The following is a 17639-nucleotide window of genomic DNA, read 5'->3' on the forward strand; positions in this document are numbered from 1 at the left end:
GGAACTGGCCCTTCGGCCCAGGGTTAGTCTCCTCTGCCTGTGCTACATCTACATCCCTCTGTTCCCTGCACATTCATGGGCCTATCCAAAAGCCTTGTTCATGCCGTATCATATGTGCCTTCACCACCACCCCTGGCAGTGCGTCCAGGCACTCACCATTCTCTGTGTGGGGAAAAAAACATGCCTCGCACATCTGAAAACATTGCCCCTCTCACCCTGAAGCTATGCTCTGTCGTCTTGGGCATTTCTACCCTGGGGGGGGGGGGGGGGGGGGGGTGGTTCTGACTGTCCACCCCATCTATGCCTCTCATAATCTTATATATTTCTGTCAGGTCTCCCGTCAGCCTCCAATATTCCAGAGAGAACAATTCCATTCTGTCCCACCTCTCCTTGTAACTGATACTCTCTAATGCAGGCAGCACGCTGCTAAACCTCTGCTGCGTGTCGTATAAGACAAGCATGTTTAAAATGAAGGCCTGGATAGAGTGAATGTAGAGAGGATGTTTACACCAGTGGGAGAGTCTAGAACCAGAGGCCATAGCCTCGGATTAAAAGGATGTATCTTTAGAAAAATGAGGAGGAATTTCTTTAGCCAGAGGGTGGTGAATGTGGGTTTCTTTGCCGCAGGTAGCTGTGGAGGCCAAGTCAATGGATATATTTAAGGTGGAGATTGACAGATTCTTGATTAGTACGGGTATCAGGGGTCCTGGGGTGAAGGCAGGAGAATGGGGTTGAGAAGGAAAGTTCGATTAGCCATGATTGAATGGCGGAGTAGACCTGATGGGCCGGATGGCCTAATTCTGCACCGGAATTTATAAGGATGAGAGGGGATCTTATCAAAACATATAAGATTATTAAGGGGTTGGACACGTTAGAGGCAGGAAACATGTTCCCAATGTTGGGGGAGTCCAGAACCAGGGGCCACAGTTTAAGAATAAGGGGTAGGCCATTTAGAACGGAGATGAGGAAAATGGTGGTGCTGGCTCAAAGGGCCGAATGGCATACTCGTGCACCTAGTCTATTGTCTATTGTCTAAACTTGTGAATTTATGAAGTCAGCGGAGATAGAATGGGTTGAAGAGTTGGATGTTGCAGAGCCCCTCTTCCTCCCCACCAGCAATCAGCAGAGTTCCTTCAAACTGCTGACCCTCACACTGTTCCCCACTATTTTCTCTTCTGATGCTGATGCACCTGCTTTGGACTCTTATTTAGTCAACTTTCCAAAACTTGCGTTTTGTTTGTCTCATCTTGAATCTGTTGAGCTGCCAGCTTCACACTTCACTGTACATCAAAACAACCTTAATTTTAGCTGTGCCCATTCACATGTGGCTGCTTTCTGTACATGCCAACAGTAACATCAGTAGAAATTTATCAAGGTAGCAGTCGAAAACTGCCTGCTACTTCCTAGAATTCCAGTTTAGCTTTCTAAGTATTGCACTGGATGTGAAATATTCGTAAAGTTCCTCTGATTATGGTTTATTTCAGGTAGTAGTTAGTCAGAATTGCCATATCATTACTTGCACCAACCTCTTACCCTCCAACACTTTCCTGATTACATTGATTCCCATTTAGGCAATGCTTCGATTTTTAAGATTATCATCCTTACTTTCAAATCTCCCCTCGCCTCGCTCCTCCCTCCTGCTGTAATCTATCAATAATCTGCCATAAAAATAAAGTGTAAAAATCCTACACACTTGGGAATCTAAAATAAAAACTAAAAATGGTGGAAATGCTCAGACAGCATCTGTGTGAGGAGAACCCGTTTATGATTCTGGTCTGGGAACCTTCAGCAGAACTCAGAATGAGAGAATCAAGTGTCAGCCTTCATCTCCCGTGATTGGTGTGCTCCTAATTCTGGCACCTCAATCATTCCCAAATTTATTTATCGAACCGTAACCTGTGCCTGCATCTGCCATAACTCTCGAGCTTTGAAATTCCCTCTCCAAGTCTCCATCTCCCTGTCCGCTCTTTGTGAGAGCTCCTGCATGCTCTTTAAAACCTTCATCTTTGACCAAGCTATGGAATCATTGAGTCATACGCACAGAAACAGGCCCAACTCGTCCATGGCGACCAAGAGGTCCCATGAGAAGTGGTCACATTTGTCCACACCTGGCCCCCACCCCTCGAAATCTTTTCTATTCATAAATCTATCAAAATATCAAAATCTATCAAACTTGTTCCACATACCACCCCTCTCTGTGTGGGAACAAATGCCCCTCAAGAATCCTATATACCTTTCCGGTCTCACCTTAAATCGATGTCCATGAGTTTACAACCAGGAAAAATGACCATTCACACTTATCTTACACCCCTTATCATTATATATGCTTCTATCAGGCCATCCTTCAGCTTTCTCCGCTCCAGGTTAAAAAAAAGACAGCCTATCCAGCCTCTCCTTATAACTCAAGCCCTCCAGTACCGACATTATCCTTGTCAATTTTTTCTGCAGCCTTTCCAGCTTAATGACATCCTTCCTTCAGCTGGGCGATCGCAACTGCGCACAATAGTCCAAGTGTGGTCTCGCCGACATCTTGTGCAGTTGTGACATGACCTGACTCTGCCCTAACCGATGACGGCAGGTGTACCAAGTGCCTTCTTTACCCCTCTGTCTATCTGTGTGGCCACTTTCAGAGAACTATGTACTTCCCTGTTCTATTTTATTCGTCTGCCCTCCCAATTCCTCAGGTGTATCAGTTTTCAAGATACAAGGTGGCTATAGGGAGAAGTAGACACCCCACACGGATAAGAAAATGGGAATAAAGTCACTGAGCCACCTCGGAATCTTTTACTCCATCTTTTACTCTGTTATCAGGCAACTGACCCATCCTATCAGCAACTAGAGAGTGGTCCTGACCTATCATCTACCTGATTGGAGACCCTCGCACTATCTTTAATCGGACTTTACTGGGCTTTATCTTGCACTAAGTGTTATACCCTTTATCTTGTGGATGGCTTGATTGTAATCATGCATAGTCTTTCCACTGACTGGATCGCACGCAACAAAAAAGCTTTTCACTGCACTTGACAATAATACTGTATATTTCACTGAATATGACAATAATAATAAACTAAACTAAACTCCATCGTCAGGGCTAACATAAGTACTGTTTGTGGCGTTCATTCGAGGAAATAAGACGTGTTACCTTATTTGCTTACGGTGGAGGTTTGTGTGTTTGTCCTCAATGAACCACCCTGTATAATTGTTGTGGGAGCAGCTCTCTCGTGGTTCCTTCTGATCTTTCCCGTTGACCCCACTGTTCAACCCCTTGCTCTCCCTCTGATGCCGTGAGGAGGGGCATTCAGTAGAGTCAAAGGTGTGGAGATGTCCTAACATGTGATGATACTTTATGATTGTCGTTTGTATCTAACTGGGTGCAGTGAAATTCTTTGTCTTTGCATACAAAATGCGCAAGAGTTGCCACACAGGCGCCAACCAAATTACAAAAAGTACTCATCCCTTTGTTCCCCACCACAACGGCCCCCCTTAGTCCTCGGCGGCCCCCCAACACTGGGTCCCCTTTTGTTCTCAGGGTCACCCTTAGTTCTCGGCAGCCCCCTCACGATGGGTCCCCATTGGATCTCGGTGACTTGGCCCATCCACCTAGACTCGACCTGGGCCACTTAGTGGCAGCTAAGTGTGACCTTGCTCCCATTCTCTTGTCCATGTGGGTTGTCTGTTTCCCCGTAGTCACCTTGCGTGCCCCCTTCCTCGTTGTGTTGTCACCATAGAAATTAGCAGCTCTATTTCACACAAAGGGTGGTCGGTGTGCGGAACGAGCTGCCAATGGAGGTAGTTGAGGTAGGTGCTATCGCAACTTTTTAGAATCATTTGGACAGGTACATGGATAGGAAAGGTTTAGAAGGATATGGACCTGTGAGATTTAAAAACGGGAACTGAGCATCAGCTCATCGTCTTTTAATGGCATTCATTTTTGGGATCTTCATGTTGCCTGCAACGCCAGTATCTATTGCCTATCCCTCATTGCCGTTGAAATCGTGGTGAGCCAGTGCTATCCTTCTGTTGAAGATGCTCCCACGGTGTGGCGGCACAGTTGCGCAGCGGTAGAGTTGGTGTCTCACAGCGCCAGAGAGCAGGGTTCGACCCTGACTACGGGTGCTATCTGTACGGAGTTTGTACGTTCTCCCTGTAATCACGTGGATTTTCTCTGGGTGCTCCGGTTTCCTCCCACACTCCCATGTCTTTGGAGTGTGGGAGGAAACCGGAGCACCCAGAGAAAATCCACGCGATTACAGGGAGAACTTACAAACTCCGTACAGATAGCCAGGGTCGATTGCCCCTCGGTTAAAATTGCCCCTGGTGTGTAGGATGGTGCTAGTGTACGGGGTGATCACTGGTCGGCGCAGACTCAGGGCTGAAGGGCCTGTTTCCACACTGTATTTCTACAGTCTAAAGTAGCCGACCCTGTGGAGATGGTATTTATTCACAAAATGCTGGAGTAACTCAGCAGGTCAGGCAGCATCTCAGGAGAGAAGGAATGGGCGACATTTCGGGTCGAGACCCTTCTTCAGACTGATGTCAGGGGGGCGGGACAAAGGAAGGATATAGGTGGAGACAGGAAGACAGTGGGAGATCTGGGAAGGGGGAGGGGAAGAGAGGGACAGAGGAACTATCTAAAGTTGGAGAAGTCAATGTTCATACCACTGGGCTGCGAGCTGCCCAGGCGTTATCATTTGTGGCTGCTGCTCTCGTCCTTCCTGTGGTGAACGTTGTGGGCTTGGCAGTACATCAGAGCACCTTGCGCAAGTTACTGCACGTATTTTGTAGCTGGTACACGTTGTTGAACTATTTTCACTTTTCATGCTGTGAATTAGAGGACCTAGTCTTCCACCTAGCTTGCGCATTCTGTGTTAATTTTGGCTTTGACTTTGTTTTGAAAGGTGAGACAATATTTCCCTTTGAGCCCCTGTTGGCTAATATAATTTTTCTTTGGAGTCTTTTCTAAGGTCTTTTTTTTCCCATACAGTTTAGTTCATGAATTAAATTAATTCCATTACTCTGTCCTGTGGGAGATCACAAGTAAGAATTATCTGCAGTAACTTCAGTTTGATAGCCAAGATATTCAAACCTGAGGCTGGATTTGTGGTATTTCAAAAGGCAAAAGATAGCTCATTGCCAGAATGGATCTATACTTGAAATGTTAATACAATATTTTTAGAATTATTGAGTGATTCAGCAAGGGAACAAACCATTCTGCCCAACTTGTCCATGCCAAGTAGGGTTTTATAGCTGAGCTAGTCTCATTTGCCTGCATTTGTCCTCTATCCCTCTAAATCATTCCTATCCTTGCAACTGTCTGGATGCCTGCTATTCTCCGAGATTGTCCCTGCCATGGCACTTCCTCTGTCAGATCATTCCATGTGTGTACCACCCTCCATGTGAAGACATTGCCCCTAAGTTACTTTTAAATCTTTCCCCTCTCACCTTAAACCTAGTTCTGGACTACTATACCCTGGGAGAAAGACTGTGAACATTCACCTATCTATGCTTCACATGATTTTGTATACCTCTAGAAGGTTACCCCTCAACCTCTTATGCTACAGGGAACAAAATCCAAGCCTATCAAACCTCTCCTTATAACTGAAGAGGAAAGAAAATTAGACTTTATTGCCTTCCATCACAGTGAGGAATGTGGGGAATCCGCTGTGATGGATGTTTATGTTAACTTTTATATAGTTGTGTGTCTTGTTGCTTTTTTAAAAATTTCATCCGCATTGCTGTATGGTAAATCGAATATCGTTGTACCTTAATTGGTACATGTGACAATAAAAGACCTTTGAAATCTTTGAACCTTTGAGCTCATCCTGGTACACATCCTGATGAATCTGTGTGTACCCCTTCCAGTTTAATGATATCCTTCCTCTAGCTGGGCGACCAGAAATCCACACCGTTCTCCAAATGTCTCACCAATGTCTTTACAGCTGCAGCACATCTGTAGCTGCACCATTGCTATCCATAAAATGCTGGAGTAACTCAGCAGGTCAGGCAGCATCTCGGGAGAGAAGGAATGGGTGACGTTTCGGGTCGAGACCCTTCTTCAGACTGATGTCGGGGGTGGGACAAAGGAAGGATATAGGTGGAGACAGGAAGATAGAGGGAGATCTGGGAAGGAGGAGGGGAAGGGAGGGACAGAGGAGCTATCTGAAGTTGGAGAAGTCGACGTTCATACCACCGGGCCGCAAACTGCCCAGGCGAAATATGAGGTACTGCTCCTCCAATTTCCGGCGGGCCTCACTATGGCACTGGAGGAGGCCCATGACAGAGAGGTCAGACTGGGAATGGGAGGGGGAGTTAAAGTGCTGGGCCACCGGGAGATCAGTTGCTTTAATGCGGACCGAGCGCAGGTGTTCAGCGAAGCGATCGCCGAGCCTGCGCTTGGTTTCGCCGATATAGATAAGTTGACATCTAGAGCAGCGGATGCAATAGATGAGGTTGGAGGAGGTGCAGGTGAACCTCTGTCTCACCTGGAAAGAATGTTTGGGTCCTTTGATGGAGTTGAGGGGGGAGGTAAAGGGACAGGTGTTGCATCTCGTGCGGTTGCAAGGGAAAGTGCCCGGGGTTAGGGTGGTTTGGGTAGGAAGGGACGAGTGGACCAGGGAGTTGCGGAGGGAACGGTCTCTGCGGAACGCAGAGAGGGGAGGGGATGGGAAGATATGGCCGGTGGTGGCCCATCCCCTCCCCTCTCTGCGTTCCGCAGAGACCGTTCCCTCCGCAACTCCCTGGTCCACTCGTCCCTTCCTACCCAAACCACCCTAACCCCGGGCACTTTCCCTTGCAACCGCACGAGATGCAACACCTGTCCCTTTACCTCCCCCCTCAACTCCATCAAAGGACCCAAACATTCTTTCCAGGTGAGACAGAGGTTCACCTGCACCTCCTCCAACCTCATCTATTGCATCCGCTGCTCTAGATGTCAACTTATCTATATCGGCGAAACCAAGCGCAGGCTCGGCGATCGCTTCGCTGAACACCTGCGCTCGGTCCGCATTAAAGCAACTGATCTCCCGGTGGCCCAGCACTTTAACTCCCCCTCCCATTCCCAGTCTGACCTCTCTGTCATGGGCCTCCTCCAGTGCCATAGTGAGGCCCGCCGGAAATTGGAGGAGCAGCACCTCATATTTCGCCTGGGCAGTTTGCGGCCCGGTGGTATGAACGTCGACTTCTCCAACTTCAGATAGCTCCTCTGTCCCTCCCTTCCCCTCCTCCTTCCCAGATCTCCCTCTATCTTCCTGTCTCCACCTATATCCTTCCTTTGTCCCACCCCCGACATCAGTCTGAAGAAGGGTCTCGACCCGAAACGTCACCCATTCCTTCTCTCCCGAGATGCTGCCTGACCTGCTGAGTTACTCCAGCATTTTGTGAATAAATCGATTTGTACCAGCATCTGCAGTTATTTTCTTATACCATTGCTATCCATGTTCACCAGAGACCTGACTGTACTCAACACCATTACCAATGAAGGCAAGCGTGCCAAGTGCTGCTTTCACAGTGTCCACGTGCGTCACCACTTCAGGGAACTGTGTACCTGTACCCCTCAGTCTCTCTGCTCTACAACACTCTCCAGGGTCCTACCGTTTGCTGTGCAAGTCCTGCCCTAGTTGGACTTGCGGAAATGCACCACCGCATATTTGTCAAAGTTAAATTCCATCCCACTTGCATGGTTGAGCCAGATCCATTTGTAAACATGGATATCCCGCCTCACTGTCCATTATGACCACCAATTCTGGTATCATCTGAAAACTTACTAACTATGCTAACTACATTGTCATCCAACTTGTCAATACAGATGATGAGCAACTGTGGACCCAGCGCAGATCTCTGTGGCATACCACTGGTCATATAGGCCTCCAATCTGAAAAGCAATCCTCATTGCCACCCCCGGCTCCTTGCACCAAGCCAATTTTGAATCCAGTTGTGTCGTTCACCTTGGATCCTATGCGATCTAATCTTTTAGGATAGCGTACCATGAGGGATTTTGTTAAAGGCCTTGCTAAAGTCCACATAGGTCTACAACTCTGCCTTGCACTGATCAATCCTCTTGGTCACCTCATCAGTTTCCCACACAAAGCTCTTAAGGATAGCGGAGTGAGGGGGTATGGGGAGAAGGCAGGAACGGGGTACTGATTGATAGTGATCAGCCATGATCGCATTGAATGGCGGTGCTGGCTCGAAGGGCTGAATGGCCTACTCCTGCACCTATTGTCTATTGTCTATTGTCTATTGTCTATAAAGCCATGCTGCCTAGGTGGCATGGTGGCGCAGTGGTAGAATTGCTGCCTTAGAGAGCCAGAGCCCCGGGTTTGAACCTGACTACGGGTGCTTGTCAGTGTGGAGTTTGTACGCCCTCCCCGTGACCTGCGTGGCTTTTCTCTGGGATCTCCGGTTTCCTCCCACACTCCAAAGACGTACAGGTTTGTAGGTTAATTGGTTTGGTATGATTGTAAATTGTCCCTAGTGTGCGTAAAATAGTGTTAATGTGCGGGCATTGCTGGTCGGCGTGGATTCGGAAGGCCAAAGGGCCTGCATCTCTAAACTAAACTAAACTAAGACTGTCTCTAGACACAAAGAACTGCAGATGCTGGTTTACAAAAATGGACACAGTGCTGAGTAACTCTGCAGGTCAGGCGGCATATCTGGATGACAAGGGCCTGTTTCCGAGCCAAATGACCCTCTGACAGTGCAGCACTCTCAGAATAGCCCTGGACTGACCGCCTCGATACTTCTGCTCAAATGTCCAGAGTGAGGATTAAACACAAATCTACGGAGCTAGTGTGCATCCTACCCACCAAGCCACAGCTCAAAATAAAGGAAAATAGCTCAGCACCGGAAACCTGAACTTCTGGAAACACAACAAAATGTACACAAACGTTAGTGACAGGACAAGTTCTGGAAGATTGGAGGGTGGCTAATGTTGTACCTTTATTTAAGAATGACTACAAGGTGAAGCCAGGAACTACAGCCTAACCTATCTACGGCGACCAAGATGCCCCATCTTAGCTGGTCCCATTTGCCTGCATTTGACCCATATCACTCTTCACCTTTCTTATCTATGTACTTGTCCCGGTGTCTTTTAAATGCTGTTATAGTATTAGCCACAACTACCTCCTCTAGAAGTTCGTTCCATATACCCACCATTCTTTGTGTGAAAATGTTACGCTTTGGGTTTTTATTAAATCTTTCCCTTTGCGCCTTAAACCTATGTCCTTTGATTCTTGGATCCCCTACCCTGGGTAAAAGACTGTGCCTTCACCTTATATATTGCCCTCATGATTTTATACAAATGTGCCCCTCCCTAATGTTTGTGGATATTTTCTTGTGTTTCCACTCGTACAATGAACGAACGCTCCACCTGGCCTCATGTAGTTGTAAAAGATTGCATAGAGCTATTACAATTGTGTTTTTGTGGGATTCTGAGCCATTTTCAATACCTTCAATAACTGATATTTTTTAAAGCAATTATCTGGTCATTAGAAAGTGGGATCTTGCTGTGTGTAATTTATCTGCCTCGTTTCCTATATCACAATAGAGTTTAAAAGTTCCTAATTAATAGTAAAAAGCATTGGGATGCCCAGAAGTCGTTAAAGGTGTGTCGGAAGTCCCTATGTTTCAATTAAACTCTGCTGAAAGCTCTTCAATTGATTGTGCAAGTAGGTCAGATATTCATCATCTGTTTAAAAGCTTCTCTGATGGGCATTACCAATGGTTCAGGTAGCGCAAGGATTGCACAGAGTGAGGGTTGCAGATCAGATGGAATCCATTTTGATTCTGGGTCAGTGTAACGTCAGCTACACGTAACCAAGACATTGCTAACATTGCTGCAACATTGTTGAACGAATGGAGGAAACGTTCCCAGACAGATTGGAAAGCAAAAAACTGGAAATGCTGTAAATCTGAAATATGTGACAACAAAACTAAAAATCTCAACATATCCAGCAAGTCAGGCAGCAGCTGTGCAGAGAGAAATAGAGTTGATATTTCAGATCATCGTAACACCTCTGAAAGTGAAGCTTTAACTCTATCTGCCTCTGTCACTACTGCCTGACCTGTGGAATATTTTGTAGATGCAAGGAACTGTAGATACTGGTTTACCAAAAAACACAAAAGTGCTGAAATAACTCAGCAGGTCAGGCAGCATCTCTGGAGAATAGGTATCGTTTTGGGTTGGGACCTAGTCTCTTTCCATGCTCCATCTCTCCAATCTAATCTTTATGTGGATAAATCTTAATGAAGTGCAGGGACAATGATATTAATGTAGGAGGGAATTTCAGTTTTCCCATCATTAACTGAAATGTATTTGAACATTTATTGCTGTTTAGCTAGCAATTTATTGACCATCTTAATTGCCCTGAACAAATGCCTGGGCCATTTAACAGAGGTGTTCAGAGTAAACAACATATTCTATAGGTCAGAAGGGTCCTGACCAAAATCTTATCTGTCTTATAAATCCATGCTGCCTGACCCTCCAGAATACTGTGTTTTGCTCATGATTCCAGCATCTGCAGTTTCTTGTGTCTCCACTCTTTATCGTAATCGGTTGAGTTGAGAGACACAGCATGGAAACAGGTGCTTCAGCCCTCCAAGTCCACACCGCCCATCGATCACCTGTTCACACTAGCCCTATGTTATCCCACTTTCTCTTCCAGTCCCTACACACTCGGGGCAATTTACAGGGCCAGTTAACCTACAAACCCACATATCTTTGGAGTGTTGGAGGAAACTGGAGCACCCACGTGGTCACAGGGAGAACGTGCAAACTCCACACAGACAGCACAGCACAGCACACGAGGTCAGGATTGAACCTGGGTCTCTGGAGCTGTGAGACATCAGCTGTATGAAAAACAGTAATATTGTATTTTTAATTTATTGAACTTTTTATTCTTTGTTATGTTATCTATGAGTAGCATGTTTACAGACTTGATTTACTGCTTTGCTGCAAGTAAGAATTTCATTATTTGTTTCTCGCTACAAATGACAATTAAATAAGAGTATTTACTTGACTTAACTTCCTTACAATTTTGGCTTAACTTCCTTACATTTTTTTGGGTGGATTTTTACCACAATCCAGTAATTAAATAATCATCATTGCAGACTTAATTGCTTGAGCTTAAATTCCCCCACTTAAGGGGTGGAATTTGCCAGATCTACCCCCCCCCCCTTCAACTGAAGTGAGAGGAAAATGTGTTCTGGACAAATACTTCAAATATTATAACAATCTAGATGTTCAGGGCTCAAACCTATTCTGTCACTCTGTTTCTTTCCCCCCTCCGCCACGCACCCCTCCCACTCGATCCCCTCATCCTGCACCCCCCCATGATCCCAACTCTCCCCGTTAAGTTCCACTCCCCACCGTCATATAAAAGGCTGGAGTAACTCAGCGGGTCAGGCAGCATCTCTGGGGAAAAGGAATAGTTGACGTTCTGGATATTTTTAATGCAAACTCAGCAACATTTTTGCATGTCTTTCATTTGTTCTATATCTCACTACATCATTGTCGGTATCTCTTGTTTCCCTTTCCCCTGACTCTCAGTCTGAAGAAAGGGTCTCAGCCTAAAACATCACCTATTCCTTTTCTCCAGAGATGCCAGCTGACCCGCCGAGTTACTGCAGCTTTTTGTGTCTATCTTCCACCTATCACTTGATAGATCCTCCTTCCCCACCCCCTGTCTCCCAATCTATTTACACATCTATTATTCAGTCTAGATGAAGAGTCCCGACTCAAAACCCTATGAAGGGGAAATCATGCTTAACTAATCGTTTGGAATTTTTTGAGGATGTAACAAGTAGAATGGATAGGGTAGAGCCAGTGGATGTGGTGTCTCTGGACTTTCAAAAAGCCTTTGACAAGGTCCCACACAAGAGATTAGTGTGCAAAATTAGAGCACATGGTATTGGGGGTAGGTATTGACATGAATAGAGAACTGGTTGACAGACAGGAAGCAATGAGTAGGAATTAGCGGGTCCATTTCAGAATGGCAGGCAGTGACTAGTGGGGTGCAGCAAGGCTCGGTGCTTGGACCCCAGTTGTTTACAATATATATAAACTACTTAGACGAGGGAATTAAATGTAACATCTCTAAGTTTGCGGAAGACACAAAGCTGGTTGGCAGTGTGAGCTGTGATGAGGATGCTATGAGGCTGCAGGGTGACTTGGATAGGTTGGGTGAGTGGGCAGATGCATGGCAGATGCAGTATAGTGTGGATAAATGTGCGGTTACCCATTTTGGTGACAAGAACAGGAAGGCAGATTATTATCTGAATGGTGTCAGATTAGGAGATGGGGAGGTGCAATAAGACCTGGGTGTGCTTGTACGCCAGTAACTGAAAGTAAGCATGCAGGTACAGCAGGCAGTGGAGAAAGCCAATGGTATATTGGCCTTCATTGCGAGAGGATTTGAGTTGAGGAGCAAGGAGGTCCTACTGCAGTTGTACAGGGCCCTGGTGAGACCGCACCGGGAGTATTGTGTGCAATTTTGGTCTTCTAATTTGAGGAAGGACGTTCTTGCGATTGAGGGAGAGCAGCGTAGGTTCACCAGGTGGCGGGACTGACGCATGACGAAAGAATGGGTCGACTGGGCTTGCATTCGCTGGAGTTTAGAAGGATGAGAGGGGATCTTAGAGAAACATATAAAATTCTTAGAGGATTGGACTGGGTAGATGCAAGAAAAATATTCCCGATGTTGGGGGAGTCCAGAACCAGGGGTCACAGTTTAAGAATAAGGGGTAGGCCATTTATGACTGAGATGAGGAAAAACCTTTTCACTCGGAGTTGAAAATCTGTGGAATTCTCTGCCACAGAAAGTAGTGGAGGCCAATTCACTGGATGTTTTCAAGAGAGAGTTAGATTTAGCTAATTAGTGCTAAGGGAATTAAGGGATTTAGGGTACTGATTTTGGATGATCAGCCATGATCATATTGAATGGCGGTGCTGGCTCGAAGGGCTGAATGGTCTACTCCTGCACCTATTTTCTATGTTTCTAAAACGTCAAATGTCCATTTCTCTCCTTGGATGCTGAATCACAGACAGCACGAAGTGTCCTTTTGTGTCACAACATGACCAGGTAACAATAACCAGGTTATTATTATCAGGTGACCACCAGGTTCAAGAATCGCTTCTTCCCAGCAACCATGAGACTCTTGAACATGACATACAGCCCTACCTCACTCAGCAACTATGATCTACTATGGACTTTGCTTTGGTTGCACTATGAATTTCAGTTTTTTACTATTCTGGTCTGATTATTACTGATTATTAATTTTTTGTTAATTATTATTCATTTCTTGTGCCAATGGGCCTCCAAAGCAGTAGCAAGGGAGAATTTCATTGTTTCGTTGTGGTACATACGGCAATTGACAGTCCACCAGTACAGTGTGTGAATGCAAGCATTCATCAAATAAATGGCATTATGATTGTACTGGTTCAGTTTAGTTTATTGTCACGTGTACCGAGGTACAATGAAAAGCTTTTGTTACATGCTAACTCGTCAGTGGAAAGACAATACATGATTGCAATCGAGCCAGTTACAGTGTTAAGTTACAGTGCTGAGGGAATAACATTTAAGTGCAAGGTAAAGCCAGTGAAGTCCAATCAAAGGTAGTCCGAGGGTCACCAATGAGGTAGATGGTATTTCAGCCCTGCTCTCTGGTTGTGGTAGGATGATTCAGTTGCCTGTCTACAGCTGGGACGAAACTGTCCCTAAATCTGGAGTTGTGTGTTTTCACACCTCTATACCTTTTGCCTGATGGGGGTTAGAATTAAAACAATTTGAGGGAAAATGCTCATATATTTTGTGTTACCCTGCACACATGTTTGTCTTCTGCTCAATGTGCTAGTTTAAACCAGTTGAAGTAGGCGTAAACTATTCTGCAAAGGATTCTGTCCTGTTGAGGAAGTCTCACAGGAATCGGACCTACATCCCTATCCAGTGCACATACTGCATGTTATACCTAAACGGTGAATACTAGGATGTTCCTTTCAGGGCAACGTCATTGTTCATTCCGTTTGTTTTTCTTGTATCTCAACCAGAAAATACCACGGTGATTTGTAAAATGTTGGCTACCTCAACTTGGAATAGCCAGCTTACTAAAAAGTCAAGATGAGAGATTGGAGCTCAGACTACAAAAGGGAGTAAATTTGCAGATGGGTTTTTGAAGGCTGTTCTAACATTGTCAGAAATAATTCTCCACACTGACGTGTTTGGCTTGAACCCGCTTCACACTTGGTGTTCTACTGAAAGTAAGCTCCCCCTCAAATTCACTGTCACCTGTCGACCTGTTACTGGGCTTTCAGCTCCTCTTGTGAGTCAGCTCTTTGCTTTAATGCTCTGAGTATTTACAACTGGGGAAAGAGACTCTGCATTGGATGTTGAAACATTTCCATTTTTGGCAAGTTTAAAACAATTGATGAGGCCCAAAACTGGATTAACTGTGGTTTAAATGAGAAAAGATGTTCAAAGGCATTACAAATTAGTTATGCATTCTTTGGGATCTGGTAATTGTTTGGAAATTGGCCTTTCCCTTCTCAAACTTGATTTTGTTAAATCCTGGCAACTTTTGGATAAAAGTCTCCTCCTTTACCCATAATAGTAAAGGAAAGAGCTTGTATTTCTGTGGCAACTTTCCCATCTTTGGCACCAAACTGTCCAACATATTTTGCAGCATTGTCAGTGTTGTAGGTCTGTCTCCGAGACAGAAGTGAGATATATTGTCAGGTAATCTCTTTCGCTGATGTCAGTTGTAGCATGCAAATTGCTTTGACTGCATTAGGGAAGGTTGTAACTTGTTGTGGTGTGGTCATGAGGCTCTTCAACACTACGAACTAAACTCCAACTACAAGCTATCTTGGTTACACTAGGGACCCCATTTTGTTTTGTTTTTGCACCATATTGTGTTTTTTAGTTATTGAACTTATTTTGTGTGTATTCAAAACTTATTTTGTCGTTATATTGAGTATTGACTACTGCTTTTACAAATCTGTTGTGCTGCTGCAAGTAAGAATTTTATTGTTCCATTTTGGTACGTGTGACAATAAAACATTCTTGACTCGACTCTCTTGAGCGGAGGGCATAGCTTTAAGGTGAGAGGTGCAATGATTAAAGGCCAAGCTTTTGTACGTAGAGAGTGGTGGGTGCCTGGAATGCACTGCCAGGGTGGTGGTGATATGCTAGTGGCATTTTAAAATATTTTGGATAGGCACATGGATATGCAGGGAATGAAGAGATATGGATCACATGCAGGCAGAGGAGATTAGTTTAACTTGGCATCATGTACGTCATAGACATTGTGGGCTGAAGGGCCTGATCCTGTGCTGTACTGTTCTGATTTCTATTGCAATCCACTTTCTTTATCAGTCTGAAAAAAAGGTCTCGACCCGAAACGTCCCCCATTCCTTCTGTCCCGAGATGCTGCCTGACCCGCTCAGTTACTCCAGCATTTTGTGTCGACATTTCTTTTATCACTTTGTGCTCTTGCACCTCTGTCATGTCTTTTTTCTCTCTCTCCCCCTCGTGAACTGCTTCCCTCTTTCCTGCTATCCTTTAGCCTTGCCCTTCTTCCCTTGCCTCCTCGGGCTGCTGGCCCTGCACCAGGCACACGGCACTTCATGCGGGGCAGCAGTTCAGATCAAGCCCAACATTTGCGACCAAGTTGCAGATGGAATCAGCTGTCATTTTGCAGGAGGAGTTGCCTTGCTGTAGAAGCCACAGCCCCGTGCGCAACCTGTCCAACCCCAAAGCGATCAGCACAAGCCTGTCATTCAGACTTCAGCTCCCTTGCGTGGCCAGGTCAGCCCCTGTGATTCTTTGCCTGCACGTTGCTCGTGTGCAGTTACAGCACAGCGATACAGTGCTGTGTACAGCACAATACTGTCGACCCTCGCCTCAGAGGGGAGTGAGACGGCTACTTGGCTGAACTTGCTTTGAGAAGAAGAGGGAGGTAAGTTGTGGATCTCGCCATATGTGGTGCACGGTGAGAAAGTTAGAGCTAACTGCAGTTAGTGTTTGCTTCTGATAAACAATGCACTGTGCACACGAGCTACTGCAAGTGGCAGCAAACCGTGTGGGGAATAACTTCAGTGCCGTGGATCGTATTTCTTGCCCTGTAGGCTTGGCAGTAAAAAGCTGTAAAAGAGTGTCGTTTGTGAAGAGCCATTTGTTAGTGATACTCTGCAGTCGTTCCCACAGCCCTTGGATAACTCGCTGAAGTGCAGCCGGAGTTGTCTGTCTTCCTGCTGTAATAGTTTGCAGTCTCGGACGCACTCGATCTCTGGTTGTGCAGAGCGAACTGAAGGATACTGTAAATGCGATGAGCTGCGAATTCATCTCGCTTCATGGCATGTGTATTGCTGAGTTAATGCCTCCTTTTTAAAGGCAATCTGACAGAACCTTCTGTGAGTAGTTGCTGTTTAGAAAGCCTCATCCAGTGAAAATCTCAATGGCTCATTTACTCGACAAAAGCCAAGCTGGACATCACCAAGAGCCACATTTTTCTTTAATTACTGTATGTTCTTGCGTCATGGTTTATTTCTTTACCTTTGTCGATAACCTAAGAAACCTTGCTTCTCAATTTGTCTCAGAATAATTTATCTGGTTTACAGCAAGTCCAATAAATTCTGTGGCTGCAGCAGATTATCACGGAGACAGGCAGCGGGGATTCTAGCCTGCATGAAAGAGTTAAGGTGTTTTACTGAAAGCTTGTATGTTTGACCTGAGCGCGCCTGCCCCACTTCTGCCACCTTGTTCTTTGCTTGCATTGCATTGCATCTGTCTTTTGCTTCATCAGTTCTTTCATCTGCACGCCTCCCTGTCCGGATGTCGTGTTCTCTCCAAAGGCTTCTTCTTCCACTTATGCTTTCTCTCGTCTGCTGCTCACACTACGTTCCTCCTCCTCCTCCTCCTCCCCCCTCCCCATCTCTTTCTTTGTACACTCTGTGTGTCTGTCTGTCTGTGTCACACTCCTGTCCTAGTATGCTGTTCTGAGAGTCTATTCAGGTAGCAGCATGGCATACATTTTGCCCCAGCCCCGACTACAAGTGTCACAGCGTTACACATGTAATTGAAATGAAAACATGTTGACGTTGGACACCAGAATAAAATTGAGACAAAGACAGATGAGGATTTAAAAAATGACTTGGACCTTGGACAGACGTCTCTGAGTGAAGTGACCAGGTGGCCACAATCAACTGATGGAATTCTCGCAGGAACAGTGGAAATTCCTGAGGCATGTGGGTGTGAAAAGTGCTGCCAATCCCTTTTTCCCCACCCTCTACCACCCCAGCCTTTGCCTTGCCTCATCCCACCCCTGGCTCTCCCACCAATCTCACCCTCTCACACCACACCTCTGTCCCCTCTTGCCCCACTGTGCTTCCCACAGATAATAGGCTGCTCTGGCCGCCTGTCCTCTCCAACCCCCGACCCCCACATGACTACTTTCCACATCACCCTCCTGCTGACATCACCCCCCCACGCACCCCAGCATTTTCATTTGCAGAGAAGCCCAGATTTGATTGCATCAAATCACATCGCTACTTTGCCTGTACTGTGCCGTTCATATCTTGCAGCGTGCTTCCTTCCACATTCTTGAAAAACTAGCTGAGATATTTCCTCATTGGGCTTTTCCTAATTTTG

The 17639-nt window shown here is 45.8% G+C and overlaps 1 protein-coding gene across 5 annotated transcripts in view; it reads left to right on the forward strand.

The window, feature by feature from the left end:
* disp1 (dispatched homolog 1 (Drosophila)) overlaps window positions 1–17639 on the forward strand; it is a 217613-nt gene that overhangs the window by 125378 nt on the left and 74596 nt on the right. The window contains exon 1 of one of the 5 annotated variants that reach the window (XM_078398890.1): window positions 15863–15948. The exons of the other annotated variants lie outside the window; for them this stretch is intronic. The gene's annotated coding sequence lies outside the window, so the exon portion shown is untranslated. Of the gene's footprint in view, window positions 1–15862; window positions 15949–17639 lie in introns of those variants that run through there. 5 annotated transcript variants of the gene reach the window in all.

This window comes from Rhinoraja longicauda, chromosome 5 (assembly GCF_053455715.1).
Source record: "Rhinoraja longicauda isolate Sanriku21f chromosome 5, sRhiLon1.1, whole genome shotgun sequence".
NCBI classification, from domain to species: domain Eukaryota; kingdom Metazoa; phylum Chordata; class Chondrichthyes; order Rajiformes; family Arhynchobatidae; genus Rhinoraja; species Rhinoraja longicauda.